Consider the following 24,620-nt stretch of genomic DNA (forward strand, 5'->3'; position numbering starts at 1 on the left):
GAAAACGGGAATGTTTCCCGCCGCCTTCGACCTTCGTCAGCTTAAATCTGTGGTTTGTTTCGAAATGAAAAATCAAACCCAAAACCCCCCAAACATTCCATTCAGAAAATGGCTGAATGGCTGACGCTAGCAAAACGCTTCATTGCGGGAGGGGGTTCCAAATGATATTTCATCAGAAGGGACACGTTTTCAACAGCATCAGCATTTTCCACAGGAGAATTGTGATGAAACATTTCTGCCCCTCTCTGACTCCAGGCTGCCCTGGTGCACGGTTACCAGCAATCGCTTGGGCATTCTGCTCTCGGCCCCTTCTGGCCCAGGTCGCCTGGGTTAACTCCCTCTGTTCTTGCACATTGGGCATGAGACTCATAACAACCTCAGGAGCTCAGGATCTGGAATCCACCCATTCCTCTGTGAAGCTGGACCACAAGTCCATAGGGCCATTTGTGATCACAGAAAAACTTGACCCGGTAACCTTTTGATTGCAGCTGCCAGAATCCCTCAGGGTCCACCCCTTGTTCCACATCTCCTTCCTGAAACCTTTCACCGAGAATCCCTTCCCACCACATGCTACTCCTCCCCCTCTGCCAATAACTGGGCTGGGCCAAGAGGAACGCATGGGCCAGCGGATTCGGGACTCCCGCCAAGTCCGGGGGCGACTCCAATAGCTGAGTGATGGGGAGGGATGCGGCCCAGAAGAGCATTTGTGGGAATCCCTGGAACACGTCCATGCCCTGGACCTCCTGCAGGCTCCCCAAGAAATCCAGCCCAAGGGCTCCAGGGAGGCAACCCTAAAAGAAGCGGGGTGCTGTCAGGTATCAGACCAGCTAGGACCAGCCGCTGGCCTAGTCCCTGACTAACTTCGCTGCAAAGCAATCAGTGAGCCTATCTGCACTACCTTGGAACTGACAGAGAGTCACAGCCCCTGACGGTTCTAAGCCCGGCCCCCACCGCAGATTAGCAGCTGCCTACCGGGTACCTTGCCTGCAGCAGCACTTGCCCTTGTTCCAGTCCCTGCTCCTTTCCAGCTTCAAATTTCTGGCTTCGATCCCCAGCTCTGCCCATGGCTTACCACGCCTTCGGCTCTGGCATTTGGCTTCTGACCCTCGGCTCATTCCTGGACTTTGCCCTCCCTGGACCCAGTTCTAACCAGTTATTAGTCTGAGTGGGAAGCCGGAGCCCCTTGCACTCCCAGGCAGGAATGGGCCATATAGGGCCATATTCTAGCTTTCCTTGGGCGGGGGAGAGGGCACGGGGGCAGCATGAATCCTGCATGACAGTCGTGGCGGGAACTAGCACCACTGGGAATGCCGGAGGTCCCTCATGGGGTGTGGCTGGGGCCCAGCTGCGAGGCCAGTGTGCAACGGTGGGAGCATTTTCTGCACCTTCTTAAAGGGAGCAGCAGGTCCCACTCCCGAGGGGGCTCCCCAGCCCACCGCCACCCCTTGTTGGCAGGCCACCGCCAGTCACTGACCTGTAGGGTGACCAGATCTCAAGAGTAAAATATCAGGACACATGGGGGGGCACACCGGAGGCATGGGGGAGGGGAGTGCACAACCCTAGGAAGCTGCGAGGGGGGTGCATGGCCCCGGCTCCGGCCCCCTCTGCAAGCCGCGGGTCGGGGACACATGGCTCCGGTTCCGGCCCCCTCTGCAAGCCGCAGGTCGGGGACGCACGGCCTTGCTCTGGCCCCCGCCGCAAGAGGGGGTCACAGGGCTGGTGCAGGGGGTTGGGGCGCAGGAAGGGGGTTCGGGGTGCTGACTCCGGGAGAGAATTTGGGTGCGGGAGGGGGCTCAGGGCTGGGGCAGAGGTGCGGGCTCCGGGCGGCGCTTACATCAGGCAGCTCCCCAGAAGTAGCAACATCTCCCTCTGGCTTCTAGGCAGAGGGGCGGTTAGGTGGCTCTGTGCACTGCCTCGCCCACAGGTGCCGCCACAGCATCTCCCATTGGCCGCGGTCCCCAGCCAATGGGAGCTGCGGAGCCGGTGCTCATGGCGGGGCAGTGCGCAGAGCCCCCCTGGCCGTCCCTGCACCTAGGACCCAGAGGGAGATTTTACCACTAGCCATCTGGGTAGGGAGCCTACCAGCTCTGCACCAACCGGAGGCCTGGCAGCCTTACAATATTGGGATAAATGGGGTGAGGAGCCCCCTCGGGAGTGGGACCTGCTGCTCCCTTTAAGAAGGTGCAGAAAATGCTCCCACCGTTGCACACTGGCCTCGCAGCTGGGCCCGAGCCACACCACATGAAGGACCTCCGGCATTCCCAGTGGTGCTAGTTCCCGCCACGACTGTCATGCAGGATTCATGTCCATCATACATCGGTCGGGACACAGGACAGAGAGTTAAATATCGGGAAAGTCTGGTCACCCTACTGACTTGGGGCAGGCCCCCACTGCAGCTCAAAGGGTCGATACTGTGCTGCTCCCACATAGCCAATACGCTAGTGTGGTGGGGCGGCTGCCCCACACAGGGAGGAAGGATTAAAGCAGGCCAGAGGGAGCCTGCGCAGAACCCTCCCATTAGAGAGGCGAGCCAATCAGGAGGCTTGTTGCAGCGGCCAATCAGGGCCAGCAGAAGCCATATATAAAGGGCTGCTCAACAGAGCAAAAGGCAGTCTCTCCCTGGCCTGCTAGGGAGAAGGATTGGGTGACTAGGAGCACCGTGGCTAGAGTAGTGCTGGGCAGGGTAGCAGAGCAGAAGGAGCTTCTGGCTGACCGCTGCCAGACTGAGGCCCCGGAGGAAGGGCAGACAACATGCTAGGGCTGCCCCCCACTTGCCCTGAGGGAAGTGGCCCACACAGACTGCAGTTTGCCCCTGGAGCAAGGGACTAGACTGGTGACTGCAGCAGGCCACTGAGGCGAGTGGCTGGACTATAGACTGCCAGTCCCCCCGAAAGGGGTGGGAGACAGCGGAGAGAAGAGGACGCCGGGGAGCAACGCGGGTCACAGAGTGGTGGAGACAGCAAAGCGGGAGTAACGGCGAGCGAGACACCACCGGAGGAGGCCGCCCTGTGGAAGGATTTGAGCTAATTCCAGAATGGCCAGCAGGAGGCGCCATGGTGGTGAGTCTCGCTCCGTCACAACTAGTTAGTGTAGGGTTACCATATGTCCAGGTTTCCCCGGACATGTCCGGCTTTTCGCTCTTTAAATAGCCGTCCGGGGGGGATTTCTAAAAATCTAAAAATGTCCGGGATTTCCCCCGGTCGGCTATTTAAAGAGCGAAAAGCGGCTGACAGGGCGGCCGAGCGCCGCTCGCATTGGGGCCTCGGCAGTCAAAGCCCCTTCCCAGCTCCCCCCATCCCCTGCAGCCTTACCACGCCGCCCGGCAACGCTGGGGGGCGGGGCTGTGCGCCTGTGAGGGAACGCGGCGGCGGGGCTGGCAGCGGTGGCCAGAGCCCCTCCCCCGCTGCCCCCCCTCCTCCACAGCCTCAGCACGCCGCTCGGGCGGGGCGGAGCCAGACACCTGCTCTAAGCTGAGCGGCACGGTAAGGGGGGCAGTCAGGGGACAGGGAGCGGAGGGGAGGGTTGGATGGGTCGGGGGTTCTGGGGGGGCTGTCAGAGGGGCAGGGGTGTGGAGAGGGGTTAGAACAGTCAGGGACAGGGACAGGGAGCAGGGGGGGTTAGATGGGTTGGGGATTCTGGGGGGACTGTCGGGGGGCAGGGGTGTGGAGAGGGGTCGAGGCAGGCAGGGAGCAGAGGGGGTTGGATGGGTCGGGAGTTCTGGGGGTCCTGTCAGGGGGCGGGGAGCAGTTGGATAGGGCATGGGAGTCCCGGGAGTCTGTCTGGGGGCGGGGGTGTGAATATGGGGTGGGGATGTGGATAAGGGTCGGGGCAGTCAGGGGACAGGTAGGGTCCTAGAGGGGCAGTTAGGGTGGGGGGTTCTCAGGAGGGGGCAGACAGGGGACAAGGAGCGGGGAGGGGGGTTGGGGGTTCTGAGGGGGGCAGTCAGGGGGTGGGAAGTGGGTTGGAGTGGATGGGGGCAGGGCGGGGCTAGAGCGGGACTTCCCCCCCCCCCCAGTGTCCTCTTTTTTGATTGTGGAAATATGGTAACCCTAAGTTAGTGGTCTGTGCAGCCTGGCTTATGGGAACCATCCTGGGCTCCCAGTGTGGTGGCCAAGCCTGGATGTGTCGGTGAAGGTGTCAGAGAGCAGACAGAGAGAGGCACAGAAGAACAGGGGGTCTCGTCTTTCAACTCTGCAGCTTGGACACACCCTCGTGCCTGGGCTCCCGGCCTCTCCTGCCTGGGGTCCCTTGGTCTTGCCTAGTTCACACCCAGCTAGGGCACCCCGGCTCTCGTCCGGCTGGCACTCATCCCGCACGCTTAGCCACGTCCAGACCCTGGCACCTAGCTCTGGTACAACTGGCTCCTCGCACCCAGAGCCTGGGCATCCCTGGAACCGAGAGTTACCCAGGTCATGGGGGCTGGGGTGGGAGGAGACTGGGGGGTCGGAGGGAGGTCTCTGCAGGGTGGGGGAGGTTCCATGAGGGGGATTCCACGGGGAGTACCTGGTTCTTGTCCAGCTCGCAGTTCTTGTATTCGCTCTCGCCCTGCTCCTGGAAGGTGACGATGACAAAGCCGACGAAGATGTTCATCATGAAGAAGGCGATGAGGATGATGTAGATGATGAAGAAGATGGCGATCTCCACCCGGTAGTTGTAGATGGGGCCCGTGTCCTCGGTGTGGGTGTCAATGGCCTTGTACAGCAGCCTGGGGGGGTAGCGAGTAGAGAGCTGCATGGGGGGGCGGCTCAGTCCAGCTGAGCTAAGGCAGAGAGGTCAGGACATCCCAGACAGCTGCTTCCCCTTTGACTGCACTGGCACCTCTGTGCCCCTGATCGGGGGTGGGGGGGGTCTGACCCCTCTCTCCATCTTCGGGAGAAGTCCCCTCACATGGCATTCCCCAGCCAGGCAGCAGCGCCAGTGGGGTGCTGGGATCTCCCCCCGTGCAGCCTGACCCAGTGCCCGGCCCCCATGCTGCGTGCTCCCCCCAGCGGACTCACTGCGGCCAGCCCTCGAAGGTGGAGACGGTGAAGAGCGACATCATGGCTGAGAGGACGTTGTCGAAGTGGAAGTCGTTGTGCACCCACTCGCGCGGGTACAGCTCTTGCTGCTTGGGGCCGCTGTCCATGTACACGATGAAGTTGCCTCTGGAACGGGAGGCAGCGGCGCATTTACAGACGAGGGGTGAGCGAGCGGGGGACTGGGCCCAGAAACTCTCCAGTCCCCTTGCCCATGACACACACGTGCCTGCCTGCTGAAGACTCCATGCTTCTCAGAGCACGTTACTGTCTCACCAAATCAACCTGGGGAACTCACAGCTGCAGGAAGCCAGAGGCCAGTGCTGGTCGCGACAAGCACCATGGCCGAGTATGCGAGTTCTGACAATAACAGGAATCGGCAGTCATGCAATCAGGGTGTGCTGAGGAAGGATCACCTGTGGATGCCAGGGCTACAACCCGTCTACAACCTGCCCAGCAGCCTCACCAAGATCCACCCTTGGTGCCTCTCCCCGGAGTACCTGGGATCAGGTGGCAGCCTGGATCTACAGGCTGGAGCAGCTTGGCAAATCCCACCTCATGCATGGCAAATCCTGCCGTCCGGGATGAGCTCTGCCCTTCCACAGCCAGGGAGACTCATGCCCCAGGGCAGCCCCCTATACACCCAGACACGTACTTCACCCACTAGCGTGTCTGAAAGGGGACCTGCAAAGGTGACATAACACCTGGGGATATGGGCGGCACGTGACTCCTCCATTTGGGGAGGCTGCGTGTGCCCAGACCATGGCCCCGCCCCTGCTCCAGCTCCTGCCCCACTCATCCCCGCCTGCGCCTCTTCGGCCCCTCCCCTGCGGTTCCCCTGCCTGCCCACCGGCTTCCGGCCGCTCACCCCTCGTGCATGCGTGTGTCTCTTCACCCCCTCCCGCAAGGCTCCCCTGCAAGCAGACTGGGGACAGGAAGAGGATGAGTGGGAGCGGGAGCTCAAGTGGAGTGCGGGCAGGACCACAGCCAGGGTGCCCACCCTTTTGGCAGCGGTGCGCTCCAAAGGCAGCAGGCCATCTGTTTGGGGAGGCTTAGCTCCCTCTGGCCTCTTATACCCACCACCCATGCCTGGGGGCTGCCATCTTCTGCTCCTGCTTTTGATGATGAGTGAAGAAGGCCTGAAAGAGCTTTTCCAGGTCGTTCCATAAAACACAAGCCAGTCCCAGGCTTAGGGTTGCCAACTTTCTACTCACACAAAACTGAACAGCCCTGCCCTGCCTCCCAGGCCCCGCTCCCCGCTCACTCCCTCTGTCATTCGCTCTCCCCACCCTCACTCACTCCCTCATTTCCACCAGGCTGGGGCAAGAGGTTGGGATGCGTGAGGGGGTGAGGGCTCCGGCTGGGGATGCGGGTTCTGGGGTGGGGCCAAAAATGAGGGGTTTGAGGTGTAGGAGGGGCTCCGGGCTGGGGGATGGAGCCGAGGGGTTCGGAGTATGGGAGGGGGTTCCGGGCTGAGGCAGGGGACTGGGGGGTGGGAGGGGGTACGGGCTCTGGGCTGGGTGTGTGTGTTCCGGAGTGGGGCCAGAAATGAGGGGTTCAGGGTGCGCGAGGGGGCTCCGGGCTGGGGCAGGGGGTTGGGGGGTGGAGGTGCAGACTCTGGGGTGGGGCTGGGGATGAGGGGTTTGGGGTGCAGGAGGGTGCTCCGAGCCAAGGGCGTGAGGGGGATCAGGGCTGGGGCAGGGGGTTGGGGCGTGAGATGGGGTCAGGGGTGCAGGTTCTGGGCGGCGGTTACCTCAAGCAGCTCCCGGAAGCAGTGGCTTGTCCTCCCTCTGGCTCCTATGCGAAGGCGCGGCCAGGTGGCTCTGCGTGCTGCCCTGTCCGCAGGCACCCCCCCTGCAGCTCCCATTGGCTGTAGTTTCTGGCCAATGGGAGCTGCAGAGCTGGCACTTGGGGCGGGGACAGCGTATGGAGCCCCCTGGCTGCCCCTACACATAGGAGCCAAAGAGGGGACATGCTCCTGCTTCCAGAAGCCGCGGCTGACTTATCCCTGCTGTGCCGCTGACTGGACTTTTAATGGCCTGGTCAGTGGTGCTGACCGGAGCCACCAGGGTCCCTTTTCGACCAGGTGTTCCGGTCAAAACCCGGACACCTGGCAACCCTGCTAGTGCCTTAACCGTTGGCCTGGCCTTCCTCTGGCTTACGAGCCCAACTCCTCCTTGGTCCTGGCCATTCAACACTCCCATCGGCTCTCTGACCCCTAGAGCAAACTGCCCTGTGCTGCAGGCTTTGCTCTGCATAGAGACCCACGCCTGGGCTCCTCTGCTCAGCAGGCTCCCGGGAGCAGGCTGTGAGCACAAGAGACAACAAACCAGGACTGGTTCCTCGCCTTCCCCACCAGTCCCCCCTCAGGCAATGACACCCCCGGTCCCTGCGCTCTGGCTGTGAGGTACATGCAGTGACGACAGGGGGCGCCTACCTGCATTCCTCTTCTGTCATCTTGGCTGGATCCGTACAGCTGCTAAACTTCCCCTAGGTTTAAGCAGAGAGCAGAAGAATCAGGGATTGTACTGTGAACCGCAGGGGGCCTGACTGATAGACCTGGGGAGCAAGGACAAGGGCAGCTGCTGGCAACTGCAGTACATCCTGACATGACCCCACGGCTTGGCCCCGACCCAGGGGGCAGCGTCTCCACGGCCCATTCCAGCCTGAAAGGGGGCTGGTTAGTGCCGGCCGTGAGCGTCTGGGCCCTACCCCAGCTGGGCCTTTCCTTAGAGGTGGTTAGAGCCCAGCCAGATGTGCCAGCCCTCAACTCTCCCTGCGCAGTCAGCAGCACCAACAACCCCTAGGAGCCCTGCAGGGCCCGAAGGCCAGACCACTGCTGCAGCAACCCGTAGCACTTCTAGCCAAAGAGTCACGTCAACCTCATCCATTCGCACAACAGCGCAAGCGCAGACCTGCCTGCAGTGCCACGGGTGGTCAGGAGGAAACACCTGTGATCCTGCAACACGGTGGGGAGCTGGAGTGGGCGGGGGAAACCGAGTCACAGGTGGGGAAGGGACTGGCCCAAGGCTACCTGGCTGGTCAGCACCAAAGCTGGGAAGAGACCCCCAAATTGGCTGACTCCCACTGGGCCATGGGGCTGCCTTGCTTGGGCACAGATTATGCATACACTGCCCTGTTCTGCCTGCAGCGTGCTGGTACCCCCAAGGGGATGGCCGGGGATGGTCCTCGGCCTCCCTCTGAATTTCTGACATGGGAGAATCCCCTCTCTTAAAAGAAACGAAGGGGAGCCACTTCCTGGTGCTTCCCTGAGCTCAGCTCCACCCCAGCTCTCCCCAGGACAGGGAGGGTTGGGGGATACCAGCGCTGGGTTCTGGCCGGGAGGGGCTCTCACCTTGAAGAGCTGCACCCCGATGCAGGCGAACATGAACTGCAGCAGGGTGGTGACAATCACAATGTTGCTGATGGTCTTGATGGCCACGAACACGCACTGGACTACATGCTAGAGAGAGAGAGAGGCCAATGCAGAGATGGGCCAGGCCTGCAGCACCACGACCTGCTGTGGGTATCGGCCGTGCCCTTGTGCAGGGGAAGGGGCCATCCCAGACACGGACGGGGGACACAGCACCACACTGGTGTGCAGGGGACGCGGCCGTCCCAGACACGGATGGGGGACCCAGCACCACACCAGGGGAAGCGTCCATCCCAGACACGGACGGGGGACCCGGCACCACACTGGTGTGCAGGGGAAGCGGCTGTTCCAGATGCAGCCAGGGGAACTAGTACAAAACCAGTGGGTTGCCTCCCAGCTGCCCACAGACACCTAACAAAACACCCGGGTGAGAGTGAAATCAGGTGGCCTGAGCCCTGGGACGTGCAGTCCTGGGATCCTGCTCAGATGGCCCATGATCTGGCAGGCCCTGGATTCCTGTGGCAGATCTGAGGGGGGCCGTGTCCACCCCCTATGGAGGGCCCTTGTCCCCGCCTTGCTCTCACCTTCAGCCCCTTCGCTCTGTTAATGGCCCGCAGCGGCCGCAGGACTCTCAGCACCCTCAGGATTTTCACCACGGAGATGGCGCTGGACCTGGGGAGGGCGGGGGGAGATGGGGTGACTCAGCCAGCTTGGGGTCTGGCCAGAAAAATCAGCTCCTCACACACTGTCAGGAGCCAAACCGGCCTGCAGCGATGCATCGGGGGAGAGCCAACACCTGTGCCCCTCCAACATGGGCAGGGGAGCTGTACCTGCCAGGGCCAGGAGGGGGCAGACTGGGGGGACAGGCAGGGGAGGAGGGGGCATGCTGGAGGGGGCAGGCTGGGGGACATGCTTGGAGGGCAGGCTGGGGGTTGCAGAGCAGCAGGGGCAGGAGGGGGCATGCTGGGGGGCAGGCTGGTGGTGTGCTGCAGGGGACAGGCTGGAGGGTGTGGAGTGGCAGGGGCAGGAGGGGGCAGTATGGGGGGCATGCTTGGGGGGCAGGCCGGGAGGTACAGAGCGGGAAGGGGCGTGCTGGGGGGGCCGGCTGGCGGTGTGCTGCAGGGGGCAGGCCGGGGGGTGCGGAGCGGCAGGGGCAGGAGGACAGGCCGGGAGCATGCTCTGGCGGGGCCAGGCTGTCATGTGTTCTAGGAGGGGATTGCAATCCAGTTTGACAGAGCTCCCCAAGGGCAGCACTTCCAGTAAGGGGCTTCCCACCATTCCTGTAAGGGGCAGGCGGCTGCACAGTACATCAGTAGCAGAGTTGGGCCTAGCCCCCAGGATCGCTGACATCCCTGTCCTGAGCCCTAGCCCCTAGGCCACATTCCCACCCACCGTGAGGAACAGAACCCAGGAGTCCTGAAGGAACTTGGGGGAGGAGGAAGGCAATTCCAGATTGAAGTGGGTGCCTGCCCACAAAATCCTTGCGTATCCAATTCATGGCATAGCCTCTCCTCCCTATTCTCAGGGGTTGTTTATTTCCTTACTCCCAACAGCGTGGCTGGATGACTTTGTGGCACTGAATAGTGTATGAATGCTAATGCAAGGGGAATCAACCAACTCACATGCTTCTGGGCACAGGATGATTGTCACAGGGATCAGGAGGGAATTACTCCCCACCCTCCATCTATAGCCCTGCGTCTGCCCAGGTGCATCCCTACCATCTGCAGCATCAGTTACTGGTCATTGCTGGAGGTGAGATTCTAGGCTAGACAGACCAATGGCCTAACCCATCCTACGTCTCTATTGCCAACGTAGATGACAGCACAGCAGATGGCCCTATCCTCTGCTGAACAGGCAGACCTGTTGCTACAACAGGTGCTTACTCAATTCCCATGGAGATGAGGGAGACAGCAACCACCAGCAGATCCAGGATGTTGAAGTAGTTCCGGCAGAAGGACCCCTTGTGAAGGAATGCACCGTATGCGGTCATCTGAAGGGGAGCAGAGGGGAGTTAATGGGAACGGGGCAGATCACCTCTGATCCTCTTTCTTTTTAGTGACTGCTGCTCATGAAAGAAGCCAGATTGGAGCCCTGGACACTTAAGTCCTCTCTAGATCCACAGAATAGGCACAGTAAAGGAAGCTTATCATGTACCACCGAGCCAGCGAGCCTCAGCCCCACCCCACAGGAGTCTCTCCAGGGAGTTCATTCTCCACAGCCCGTTCTTGGCCCAGCTGCCAATTGTGATGGTGCTTTTCTCACGCAGACACCTGTGGCCTAGGAACTGGGCTGACAGCCACTAAACAAATGCTTCCCTGGGCGCCCAACCGGCCACAGTAGAGCACGGCCCGCAGGGCCTTCTCTGACTGCTCTGTCTAGGGCAGGACTCAGGAGCAGAGCTGGTCAAAACTCGGCATTTCTGTTTCGGGGGAAATTTCGACACATCATTATTTGGTTTTGGTCCCGATTGGAACAAAAAAAATATTTTCAAAATATCCCATGAAATGGAAGTTTTGAAAAATGTTGGTTCTGGAACACTGAAATTTTGTTTTGTTTTATTTTATTTTATTTCTTTTTTGTTTTGTTTGTTTAATATTTTTATTTTTCTATTATTTAATGACATGTCTGTGGCATACACTACTACTACTGGTGTCGTAAAATGACATAATCGTTTAATTATTCTATTGATTTTATTTTAAATATTTAATAACGGGTGCTTCAGTCTAGCAGAGAAAGGCATAATATAGTCCCATGGCTGGAAGTTGAAACTAGACAAATTCAGACTGGAAAGAAGGTGTAAATTGTTTACAGTGAAGGTAATTAATCATTGGAGCAATTTACCCAGGGACGTGGTGGAGACTCCACCACTGACAATTTTTAAATCAAGAGGGGATGTTTTTCTAAAGGCATTCTCTACGTTCTATGGTCTGTGTCACATAGTAGGTCAAACCAGATGATCGTAATGGTGCCTTCTGGCCTTGGAATGGATTAATCTGTGCATTTTTAAAACAGTTAAGGGCAGCTGCTACTTAGCACTGATTGAAACATCTTCTCTTCTCTTCTGGGTCAAAACGTCTGCTGTTTGCATTGTAACTCCAGTGTCAAACTATTTCATTACAACACAAACAGGAGACATTTTGATCTAAAAGAAAAGCGAAGCTGTTTCAATCCATGCTAAGTGGCAGCTGCCCTTAAAGAGTTTTAAAATAAACTATATTAAAATAATATTTCTACTAGGGCTGTCAAGCGATTAAAAAAATTAATCGCGATTAAAAAAATTAATATTGATTAATCTTGCTGTTAAACAATAATAGAATACCATTTCTTTAAATATTTTTGGATGTTTTCTACATTTTCAAATATATTGATTTCAATTACAACACAGAATACAAAGTGCACACTGCTCACTTTATATTTATTTTTGATTACAAATACTTGCACTGTAAAAAACAAATGAAATAGTATTTTTCAATTCACCCAATACAAGTACTGTAGTGCAATCTCTTTATCATGAAAGTTGAACTTAAAAATGTAGAATTATGTACAAAAAATAACTGCATTCAAAAATAAAACAATGTAAAACTTTACAGCCTACAAGTCCACTCAGTCCTATTTCTTGTTCAGCCAATCGCTCAGACAAACAAGTTTGTTTACATTTGCAGGAGCTAATGCTGCCCGCTTCTTATTTACAATATCACCTGAAAGTGAGAACAGGTGTTCTCATGGCACTGTTGTAGCCGGAGTCACTAGTTATTTACATGCCAGATGCGCTAAAGATTCATATGTCCCTTCATGCTTCATCCACCATTCCAGAGGACATGCGTCCGTGCTGATGACGGGTTCTGACTGATAACAATCCAAAGCAGAGCGGACCGACACATGTTCATTTTCATAATCTGAGTCAGATGCCACTAGCAGAAGGTTGATTTTCTTTTTTGGTGGTTCGGGTTCTGTAGTTTTTGCATCAGAATATTGCACTTTTAAGACTTCCGAAAGCATGTGCCACACCTTGTCCCTCTCAGATTTTGGAAGGCACTTCAGATTCTTAAACCTTGGGTTGAGTGCTGTAGCTATCTTTAGAAATCTCACATGGTACCTTCTTTGCGTTTTGTCAAATCTGCAGCAAAAGTGTTCTTAAAATGAACAACATGTGCTGGGTCATCATCTGAGACTGCTATAACATGATATATGGCAGAATGCGGGTAAAACAGAGCCAGAGACATACAGTTCTCCCCCAAGGAGTTCAGTCACAAATTTTATTAATGCATTATTTTTTTAACGAGCGTCATCAGCATGGAAGCCTGTCCTCTGGAATGGTGGCCGAAGCATGAAGGGGCATACGAATATTTAGCATATCTGGCACGTAAATACTTTGTAATGCCAGCTACAAAAGTGCCATGTGAACGCCTGTTCTCACTTTCTGGTGACGTAAATAAGAAGCAGGCAGCAGTATCTCCCATCAATGTAAACAAACTTTAGAGACTGGGAATGGTTGGGTCATTACACTAATTGAATTTTTTTTCCCCATGTTAAGTTCTCCTCACACCTTCTATGGGTCATCTCGATTATCACTTCAAAGGTTTTTTTTCTGCTGCTGCTGATAGCTCATCTCAATTGATTGGCCTCTTACAGTTGGTATGCGTACTTCCACCTTTTCATGTTCTCTGTATGTATAAATATCTTCTGTCTGTGTGTTCCATTCTATGCATCCGAAGAAGTGAGCTGTAGCCCACGAAAGCTTATGCTGAAATAAATTTGTTAGTCTCTAAGGTGCCACAAGTACTCCTGTTCTTTTTGCGGATACAGACTAACACGGCTGCTACTTTGAAACCTTTTTTGTCTTAGTGATTGGCTGAACAAGAAGTAGGATTGAGTGGACTTGTAGGCTCTAAAGCAGGGGTTCTCAAACTGGGGTTTGGGACCTCTCAGGGGGTCACAAGGTTATTACATGGGGGGTTGTGAGCGGTCAACCTCCATCCCAAACCCCGCTTTGCCTCCAGCATTTATAATGGTGTTAAATATATTAAAAAGTGTTCTTAATTTATAATGGGGGTCACACTCAGAAGCTTCCTATGTGAAAGGGGTCACCAGTAAAAAAGGTTTGAGAGCCACTGCTCTAAAGCAAGGGTGGCCAACCTGAGCCTGAGAAGGAGCCAGAATTTACCAATGTACATTGCCAAAGAGCCACAGTAATATGTCAGCAGCCCCACATCAGCTCCCCCCCCACCTCCCGCCCACCAGCAGCCCCGCCGATCAGCGCCTCCCCCTCCCTCCCCGCACCTCCCAATCAGCTGTTTCGTGGCATGCAGGAGGCTCGGGGGGGGGGGTAGGGGGAGGAACGAGGGCACGGCAGGCTCAGGGGAGGGGGTGGGAAGGGGTGGAGTGGGGTCAGGGCCTGTGGCAGAGCCAGGGGTTGAGCAGTGAGCACCCCCCGGGCACATTGGAAAGTTGGCGCCTGTAGCTCCAGCCCTGGAGTCGGTGCCTATACAAGGAGCCGCATATTAACTCCTGAAGAGCTGCATGTGGCTCCGGAGCCACAGGTTGGCCACCCCTGCTCTAAAGTTTTGCATTGTTTTGTTTTTGAATGCAATTATGGAACCAAAAAAATCTACATTTGTAAGTTGCATTTTCACAATAAAGAGATTGCACTCCAGTACTTGTATGAGGTGAACTCAAAAATACTATTTCTTTTATTTATCATTTTTACAGTGCAAATATCTGTAATCAAAAATAATATAAAGTGAGCACTGTACACTTTGTATTCTGTGTTGTAATTGAAATCAATATATTTAAAAATGTAGAAAAACATCCACAAATATTTAACAAATTTCAAGTGGCATTCTATTGATTAACAGTGCGATTAAAACTGCGACTAATCGTGATTTTTTTATTTAATCGCATGAGTTAACTGCGATTAATTGACAGCCCTAATTTCTATTATATTATGACATGTCACAGTAATAGGGCATATTATGGGCGTACATTAATGGCAGTTGCTAGTTCGTATTGATGGAAACCTATTATGCGCTGTTACTCCTGCCATGGTATGAAATAATGTAAACATGAAAAAAGAAAGGACAACAAATTCTAAACAACATTTTGAACATTTCCAAACCTCTTTTTTTTGGCAGGAATTTTTGTCAGAATCAACACAATTTCATGACAAATTTCAGTTTTGGAGAAACTAACGAAAAACGTTTGAGGAAAATGTTCTGACCAGCTGTACGGAGGAGGCCGTCCTAGTGGTAACAGTAAGTGGCACAGGCTGGCCAGCGAAACCCCAGTGTCTGTCTGTGTGCAGCAGCCTCAATCAAAGATTCCCCATTCACTGCAGCCACTGCTGACGCCTGCCTCTGCTCTGCCCCGATCAGCAGCTCCCCTCACGGCATCACCCCATTATGCACCGTCTCCAGAAAGATGGGGTGTGACTCACCTTCAGGACTATTTCAACTGTGAACACGGAGGTGAAGACGATGTCAAAATATCCCAGAACCTGAAGATAAAAATCAGGCAGAGGTTTTGGTAACTCAGGAGACCAGATATTATTTGAACGTCCTACAACCGGGAGCTTTGGCAGACAGACGGCACACTGCCCGCTGAATGGAAACTGCACACCTGGTGCTAATAATAAATACAACAATAATACATACATGCTTTGCACTGTGACTGCTTCTTTCACGCCAGCATCTTTACGACACTAATGAATTAAGCCTCCCAGCCCCCACAGCAGTCAGGAAAGGATTATCCTTGGCAGAGCACAGCAGTCCAAGGGTTAGAGCCCGGGAGCCAGGATTCCTAGCTACTGTTCCCATCTTTGGGAGGGGAGAGTGTTCATAGAATCATAGAAGATTAGGGTTGGAAGGGACCTCAGGAGGTCATCAATTCCAACCCCCTGCTCAGAGCAGGAACAACCCCAACTAAATCATCCCAGACAGGGCTGTGTCGAGCCGGAACTTAAAAACCACTAAGGATGGAGATTCCACCACCTCCCTAGGGAACCCATTCCAGTGCTTCACCACCCTCCTAGTGAAATAGGTTTTCCTAATATCCAACCTAGACCTCTCCCACTGCAACTTGAGACCATTACTCCTTGTTCTGTCATCTGCCACCACTGAGAACAGCCGAGCTTCATCCTCTTTGGAACCCCTGTTCAGGTAGTTGAAGGCTGCTATCAAATCCCCTCTCACTCTTCTCTTCTGCAGACTAAATAAGCCCAGTTCCCTCAGCCTCTCCTCGTAAGTCATGTGCCCCAACCCCCCGATCATTTTCATTGCCCTCCGCTGGACTCTCTCCAATTTGTCCACATCCTTTTTGTAGTGGGGGGCCCAAAACTGGACACAGTACTCCAGATGTGGCCTCGCCAGTCAGTGTTCTAGTGGTTAATGCTGGCGATTTAGGGTCAGGACTCCTGGGTTCAATTCCTGGTTCTGGGAAAGGACCATGGCCTAAGGTGTCAGGATTCCTGGGTTCTTTTCCCAGCTCTGTAAGCATCTAGCTGGGTGACCTTGGGCAAGTAATTTCCCCTCTCTGGGCCTCAGTTTCCCTATGTGTAAAACGAGGTTAGTGACAGTGCTTTGGGGTCCTCAGATGAAAGGCTCTGTACATTCACAGTATTACAATCCAAGACCATTTAAAGGTGGGGAATCTGAGGCACAGAGTGATGTTAAGTGACTTGCCAGTGATCACACAGGCAGTTAGTGGCAGTGGTAGGGGCAGAAGCCAGGAGTCCTGATTCCAGTTTTTTAGAGCAGTCCCATTTTACCTCAGCTGTGTGCCCCACGCTGCTGAGGTTTCCACGGAAACCTGAGCCAGCAGTCCAGTGATCGAGGGGCCCACCAATGGCTCAGGCCCCTGCAATGGCAGGGATTTGTTTTATTGAGACATACCCAGCGGGTCCTTGCAAGTGATCTGTGCCCCAGAGGAAGGCAAAACCAGCCAGCCCCAAGATGCCAGCCGGTGTGACCTGGGGGGAAACTCCTTCCTGACCCCAAATATGGTGATCGGTTGGACCCTGAGCACGTGAGCAAGAACCAGCCAGCCGAGCGCCTGAGAGCACGAATGCTCGGTGCCACCTCTGCACCCTGCTCAATGGCCCACCTCCAGCCGTGGAGTTCTGATGAATAACTCCATCCACACTTGTGGGGTCTCCGAGTGCTTCACAGGGCAATGGACTGCTCTGCGGGCATCCCTACCGCTCCCTGCACCACAGGGGCCGAGCAGATCCCAGCGGGGAACGAATGTAACCTCACAGGGCAGCTTTATCATCCCTCTGCTACAGACTGGGATGGTGAGGCACAGAGAGGAAGTGACTTGCCCAGGGCCACAAAGTAAAGTTAGTGCCAGGCCAGGAATGAGAACCCAGAATCCCCTGCTGCAGCCCTGGAACAGGTTTCCCTTCCAGAGCCAGGAAAAGAACCAAGGACTCCTGATTCCTCATCCCCTGCACTAAACTCTCCTTGGGCACAAGGCAATAGCCTGGCAAGCAGCTCCCCTGAAGCTGCACGTTTCTGGTGGCTCAAACTGCTTTCCCCAACAGCCCATCCTGGGAACCTTGTTCCTGAAGGACACAGGCCGGATGGGATCCTCAGCCGCCAGGGAGACGCTGCTGAGCAGGATGAAGTTGGTGAACCAGGTGGCGTTGACGATTCGGTGGCACAGCACTCGGATCCTGGGGAAGGGAGAGAGGGGAGGCAGGCAGTCAAAGCATTGTCAGCTCCAAGGGGCTGAGTGACAGCCCAGGTTAGAGCTTGGGGACTGGTGCAGCTGGGGAGATCCCTGCGTGAATCTCGGGGGTGGCACCCCTCATTCTGTGTGCCCGGCATGCTTCTACCCTGGGACAGCTTGTGGGCACAGCTGGCTCCAGAGGCTGTAACAGCCCATTATAGTTAAAGGTGTTACTTTATAGCTCAGTCGGGAGGTTCCAGGTTCTATCCTCGCTGATCACTGCTGGGTTTCTGACAGATGGGAGGAGAAGCAGCACCTACTTGTTGGTTGGGCTGAAGATGAAGAAGGCACTGGCTTTGGGCATGGGTACTGCTTTCTCCTTGAGCTGCAGCTCTGCCAGGGGGCGTGGCCGAGGGCTCAGGGGGATTTCGGGCTCATCTTCCTCATCGTCACCTGTGGAGCAGCCAGAGGGAGGGAAACATAGTCAGTCACTTTGAGCTCGCATGTTGGGGTCATTCACTTAGCAGCAGCCAAAAAAAAAAAAAAAAAACTTAGCAGAAGCTGAAACTTAGAGGTAGAGAAGGATCACTTGGCCCCTCCCCATCCTGGGCAGCCAATGAGGGATTGTTTCCTTAACCATCCGGAGTTGGGGATGATGAGACCCCCGTGGTCCAACTGCAGGATGAGTCAGCAGAACAGCTCTGACCCTCCATGCAGGGATCAGGAACCTGACATCTGGCCATGTTTCCTTTTATGCTGGGCAGAGAGATTGTGGCCACCACAGTTAGATGAAGGGCTGTGGCTCCCCTCGCACCCCACAGCCCCTGGGGGTACTCACACTCCCGCTGTGGAGCAAGATGCTGCTTGCCATTAGAGACCCATAGGACAAAACCCTGGGGTATCCCCCGACGTCCTGACTTCAAATCCTCCTGGCCAAACCCAGCTCCCATTGTTCTCAGTGTGTGTGTGGGGATCCCCCATTTTATGTCTCCTAGTGCGCTCCCTAGTGGCCAGCAGGACTCACCCGTCAGTGAGGCAAGTAACACCCCACAAGCAATGGAAGAGGCATGTGCAGAGTCTGGTATCCTCCCCAGAGAGACGTAGAACTCCCTGATCACGCCCCTACCCTCATACACAGACCAAGTGCTGCAGAGAACTGCACAGAGTTTATTCCAGCTCGGCGTCTGCTGGAAACAAACCATGTGGCTTTCTGCATTGTAATAAGCCACTAGCTGAGCTGCACTCTTGGGACCAGAGCCCTCCAATGGGATTTCTCTCTGCAAGCCACCCCAACCCTTTCCATCGCTCCCTCAATCTCTCCGGCTGGAGGCAAGGATCAAGCCAGAGCCTTACCTGGGAAGTCAGCAGAAGGGTAGGGGTTTTTGATCTCATTCACGTTTGATTCAAACTCGTCCACTTTTAACTGAGAAGGAGAGAGAGAGGCGACTAGCTGAGCATCCCAGAAACACCACCCATGGCACTGCCAGGGCTCTGCGTGCCAGCCTTCCCCAGGCCAGCGGGACAATGCTGCAGGCGAGAGGCAGGGAGAGCTCCCCCGATCTCCCATTGGGGCAGGAGCCATCTGTTTGTTCTGTGTTTGTACAGTGCCTGGCACAATGGGGCTCTGACCCACGATGGAGGCTCCTAGGCAGAGGCGGATTAAGGTTCCCTGGGGCCTTGGGCCAGAGCAAGTGGGGGGCCCCTCCCCACCCCTTCCGCCTGTGGCCCCACCCACAGCCCCACCCCTTTCTGCCCCTTCCCCTGGGGCCCGCCCCTGTTCCACCCAGGGTCCTCCTCATTCTGCCCCCCCACTGCAGCCCCACAACCCCTTTTGCTCCTTTCTGCCCCCCCCACTGCGCCCCAAGACCAAGAAGCTCTGTCCCGTGCCACGGCAGGGTGTGAGAGCTCCTTCAGTCCCAGGATCTGGATGCTGAGGCTTCCCCCGCCACCCCCGTGCTTCTCTGTGGGACCAGGGTCTGGCTGCTGTGGAGGGGGCTTCCCCTGCCCAACACTTCTGCCACGGAACAGGGTCAGTGCGTGGGGGCTTTCCAGCCTCACCCGCCCGGCGGCCGCAGCTCCAGGCTTTCGCTGCCGCCGGCAGATTTTTTCCGGGGGCCCCCCAGTTGGCTGGGGCCCCGGGCCCAGTGACTAATCTGCCACTGCTCCTAGGCGCTACCATAATAGAAATAATTAATAATAAACAACACGAGGCAGGGGAGCCAGGATCACTGGCCAGTTGGACAAGGGCCTCTGATGGGCCCTACATGTGTGTGTGTCTGTGAACACGTGTGTGTAGAAAGATCTTGAGTGGAAACTCCACCGAGACAGTCCTTTGATACAGGACCTTTGATCCTGGGCCTGTACCCACTGAGTCCCACTCCCCGTCCCCCCGCCACGCGTTTTGGGGGGGGGCAGGAAAAGCAGGCTCGCTCGTCAGAGGAATGATCCGGGCCTACAGGGCATACAGAATGGATGTCTTGCTACAAGTCTCTGGAGATGCGTCTGCTGAAGCTCAGGATTTTGTCCCCAGTCATTCGGTGGGCCCTGGGGAAATCTCCCTCCCTCCCCCCATGGCCATCCACCTTTCATGCACGACAGGACAAATAATGGGAAGACATTACTGCTCGGTACCGTACTCCTCAACTGCCGGGGAAAGTTCCCCTAGACATTTGTTCAGACGAGCTCAGAGGGGTCGCGGCACTGACCTTGGCTGTGGTGGGGATTCCTTCAGCCTTGGCTTTCTGTCCAGCTTCTTGGCCAGCAGGAGCTGTTCCTCCTCAGATTTCTCTGGGTAACTTCTGGACGGGGGAACCGAAAAGGAGAGGTGAGGAGTGAGGCCATGGCAGAGACGCAATGAATGCTGCTGAGATGATGCCCAAGACCAGCAGCTCACACTGATTTGCAAGCCCTGGGCCCTTGGGGGTTCCCGCTTTTAAGCAGCAGAGAGCAGCACCGACCTGGACATTTTCCTCCGCTTCTTCTCCTCGGCTTTGGCTTTCTGGGCCAACGTCAGGCTCTCGGCCTCGGCCAGATTGTCCACAGCGATGGCCAGGAAGACATTGAGCAGGATATCTGAGAGGGGGTGGGGCTAAGGAGCTTAGGGAGCATGCTCATATGTAAGGAATGAGTCCCTTCCATGGCCCAGGCTTAGCGAGAGCCTGTGTGGTGACACTAAGCAATGTACGCAGGCAGCTGGGGAGAACCCCAGGTTCAGCAACGAGCCCTCTGTGTACCCATGACAGCTGCCTCTTGGCTGTCACCAGTGAATCTCTGTTGGTGTTCAGTGGGATCCAAAGCCATGAGACCAAGAGAGCTACCCAACTGATTTTTTCATCCCTTTTAACCCCCACTCCTGTTTCACCATTTCCCTCACTCCTGGTACTATGATGTCTGAACATACCATACCCAGCCCCATAGCCCTTCCCCGATGTGTACTTGAACCTAGATGTGACTGTGCTGGATAAGACAAGAAAACGCCCAGCTGTTACTCCCCAACTGACTAGAAAGAGGATACAGTTCCCGCAGACAAGGAGGATGATGAAGTAAATGCATACCAGCACACCGGGGAAGGAGGGCCCTTTATAAGCCACGATCCCATTGTACATGATTGAATTCCAGTCTTCTCCGGTCAGGATCTGGGAGACGGGGTGAGTGAAAGAACAGGTCAGGTAGAACCATTCCACTGGACCAGAAAGAACAGAACCCAGGAGTCCTGACTGCTTGTTCCCTGCTCTAACCACTAAGTCACACTGTCCCCCAGAGCCCAGGTATCCTGACTTCAGCCCCTCCTCTATGCGTTAGACCAGCGGGATTGATGCCCTCTGCACCCCATGCCCCGTACCTGGAAGACACTGATGAGCGCCTGGGGGAAGTTATCGAAGGTGCTGCGCCGCACCTCCATGTCTTCAAAGTCGAACTTCCCGCCGAAGAGCTGCATCCCCAGCAGGGAGAAGATGATGATGAAGAGGAAGAGAAGGAGGAGCAGGGAGGCGATGGAGCGGACCGAGTTTAGCAGGGATGCCACCAGGTTGCTCAGAGAGGTCCAGTACCTAGCGTGAGGAGAGGCACACAGGCTGCTTACGTCGAGGGGCGCCGCTGGGGCGCACAAGCAGAAATGGGGGGCAGGGTGATGAGGGGAATGCCCTGCTCAGTTCGAGGGGGACACTCCATCATCTCATCTCCGCTTGGCCAAATGTCTCCCGTGTGGTCATGGGACCAGGTGTTAGACAGGAGATGATAAGAATAATGCCTAGCTCTTCTGTGGAGCTTTTCATCAGTAGATCTCAAAGTGCTTTGCAAAGGAGGCCAGATTCCTTGTCCCCATCTCACAAGTGGGGAAACTGAGGCACTGGGCAGGGACATGACTTGCCCCAGGTCCCCTAGCAGGCCAGTGGCAGAGCTGGGAGTAGAAGCCAGGTCTCCTGATTCCCATTCAAGTGTGCTCTCCATTAGGAAACACATCCTAGTACTCAGTTCCTGGCTTCGCCACAGATGTCTTGTGCAACCATGGGCCTGGCACTTAGCCCCTCCGTGCCTCCGTTCCCCATGCATGAAACAGGAATAAGGATGCTGCCCTGCCGCACAGGGGGCGTGAGGAGGAATCCGTTGCTCTGATGTTATGGTGATGAGGGCAGATAAGTACCTACCTAGATAGATCTGGGGAGCCAGGTGAACCCCATGCCCAGCTTCCCCCCATTTTCATTATTGCCACCAAATATCCCAACCTAGGGAAGTGAGGTTCATGAATCCGGTGGCATTCTCAGCTCCCAGCTCTGTTGTGTCTCCGGGACCCCTCTGGCAGAGCGGGTTCCTGCTCCTGCTCCGGGTAGCTGGGAGGAGCCTCGCTGGGTCCCAAAGGACAGGCTGAGCTGCTGGTTTGTCTCGTGGCAGGAGGGCTCAGACCCTGCACTCTCCACGCCCTCCTTCCAGCAGGGCCGCAGGTAACTACTCAGAGTGTGGTTTGCCCCACCACGCACAGGACAGCCTGATCAGCTGGGGGCTGATAGCGGTGAGTCAGTGTCAGATTAGAGCCCCAGAGTTCTGTGTCCCAGCCCCCCACCTCCCCTGCTCTGATCCACTAGACCCCCCTCCCCTCCCAGAGCCAGGGAGAGAACCCAGGAGTCCTGGCTCCCCGCCCCCTGCTTTGATCCACTAGACCCCCCTCCCCTCCCCTCCCCTCCCCTCCCAGAGCCAGGGAGAGAACCCAGGAGTCCTGGCTCCCCGCCCCCTGCTTTGACCCACTAGACCCCACTCCCCTCCCAGAGCTGGAAACAGAACCCAGGAGTCCTGACTCCCAGCCTCCCTGCTCTAACCACTAGACCCCACCCCCCTTCTGTGGCTGGGATAGAACCCAGGAGTCCTCACTCCTAAGCCCTTGCTATAACCACTAGACCCCACTCCCCTCCCAGAGTTGTAAACAGACACTAGGTATCCTGACCCTGGCCACACAGAGGCCAGAGAACTCACCAGTTCCCCTTCCTCAGCCTCTGGCAGCTCATAGTTGTAGTCATGCCTGAGGCCTCAGAAGGGGTAAGGACAGCCCAGCCTCCCAGTGCAAGCCCCCCTGCCTGTACTGCCTGACCCCAGGCCCTGGGGAGAGGTGCCCCCACCTGGTTATCTTGAAGATCCTCAGCAGGCGAATGCACCGCAGGACGGAGATGCCCAGGGGTGACATGACGTTGATCTCCACTAGGATAATCTCCAGGATGCCGACGCACACCACGAAGCAGTCGAAGCGGTTGAAGAGGGACATGAAGTACTGGCGCAGGCCCAGCGCGTACATCTTCAGCAGCATCTCGGCCGCAAAGAGCGCCAGCAGCACCCAGTTGGCGCTGTCTGCAAGCAGCGAACCCAGCCGGTCAGCGCTCTGTACTGAGGCGGCAGATCCCCCGATGGCCACTAGCAGCTGCTCATGAGACCACATCCTCCTCCGCCCTCTCACTACACCCCCTGCTGCCTCCTTCTCCCCCAGCCTACGATCCTGGGGCAGCGCAGCAGGGAGGAAGAGGAGCCTGACTCACATTTACCTGCCCAGCTCCTAGCCCTGAGCAGCAGCAGCAGAACGCTCCCTTCCCCACCCCAGCAAGAGGTGGGTCTGTGCGCAGGAGGGGAAACACAAGACCGGGAGGAAACTACATGTGCACACAGGCACGGGGGTGTGCGTGCACTTTTGCGTGTGTGTGTGGTGCGCAGGCGCATGCACGTATGTGCGTTGGTGTGTGTGGGTGTCTATGTGGGTGTTCACGTGTGGGCAGGCGTGTGCGCACGCACGCCCGTGGATGCACTGAACCGGCAGCGGATCCCCAGCCCCGGGCCGCCCTGCTCACCTTGCACACGGGTCAGCCACTCGGGCTGCCAGTGATGCTCGGAGGCGATTGACAGGGTGTTCAGCGAGATGAGCAGGATCACCAGCCAATAGAAAAACTTGGACTTCACCACCTCGCGGCACTTCCTGCGGAACAGGCGGTTCCATCGCCTCCACTGCCGGCTAGAGAGATGGGCCAAGAGGGGTGACTTCAGGGCTCCCTGCCCCCCCAGCCCCCAGCCCCAGAGGGCAGAGTCATTGCAAAGCGCCCTGCCCACCAGCTCCTAGGGACCCAAGCAAACGCATAGGAGAGGGGTTCTGCAGGCAGGGATACCGCTTTGCCCCTCTCTACAACCTTTCCTCCATCCCAAACTATTACCAGCACGGGGTCAAAGTCCCCACTCAATCACCACGACGCCAAATGGGGATGCACCAGGGTAACAAAGGAGACGCTGGTGTGTTAATGAACAACTTGTTTCAAAGCCCTGGGGAAGTGTGCTTCATTTATCCCCATTTTACAGATGGTGAAACTAAGGCACTTGCCCAAGGAATAGAACCCAGGTGTCCAGGCTGCTCGCCCAGCGCAGGATCCATGAGATGCCTTCCCTTCCGCATGGCGGCCGGTCCTGTGCATGCTCTGGAGAGGACACTGCCCCTTAAAGAGTGCGCTGGCCTCACCTGTTCATCGGTCGGAATGACCTTGGATTTTCTGACACCACTCATGCAGTTCCCGGAGCCCTGGGGTGTGCTGGGTAGAAGGAGGGATAGTGGAGAGGAGCTTGACGCATGGTCCCCCAAAAGAAGAGGCGGGATACCACCTGAACTAGCCTTTTTCCAGAGCCGGACATAGCAAAATCCACCTTTGCGTGGGCTGCACTGAACATGGTGTATCCCCCCCCCCCCCCCAACAAAACTACCAGCTCTTCCGATAGGGGCTCTTACAACAGGATTGATTCCAAGAGCAGGAGAGTCAGGATCAGGCAGGAGAGAGAGACTCTGTGTGTGTGTGTGTGTGTGTGTGTGTGTGTGTGTGTGTGTGTGTGTGTGTGTGTGTGTGTGTGTGTGTGTGTGTGTGTGTGTGTGTGTGTGTGTGTGTGTGTGTACTCACAAGAAGAGAATCCATTTGTTCATGCCCTCAATTTCATACAGGCTCTCGGTCTCTGAACCCCCTTCCTCTGATGGCAGCATCCCTATGAAAGAGAGAGATCTTCAGTGAGCTGGGGACCCCCTCAAGAGACACATGGGGACGTCGGCAATGGATTCC

At 56.1% G+C, this 24,620-nt stretch overlaps 1 pseudogene; it reads right to left on the reverse strand.

Annotated features, from left to right (window-relative positions):
* LOC135878768 (voltage-dependent L-type calcium channel subunit alpha-1S-like) overlaps positions 1-24,620 on the reverse strand; it is a 100,239-nt pseudogene that overhangs the window by 43,539 nt on the left and 32,080 nt on the right.

The sequence above is a fragment of the Emys orbicularis genome, chromosome 4 (assembly GCF_028017835.1).
Source record: "Emys orbicularis isolate rEmyOrb1 chromosome 4, rEmyOrb1.hap1, whole genome shotgun sequence".
Classification (NCBI taxonomy): Eukaryota; Metazoa; Chordata; order Testudines; family Emydidae; genus Emys; species Emys orbicularis.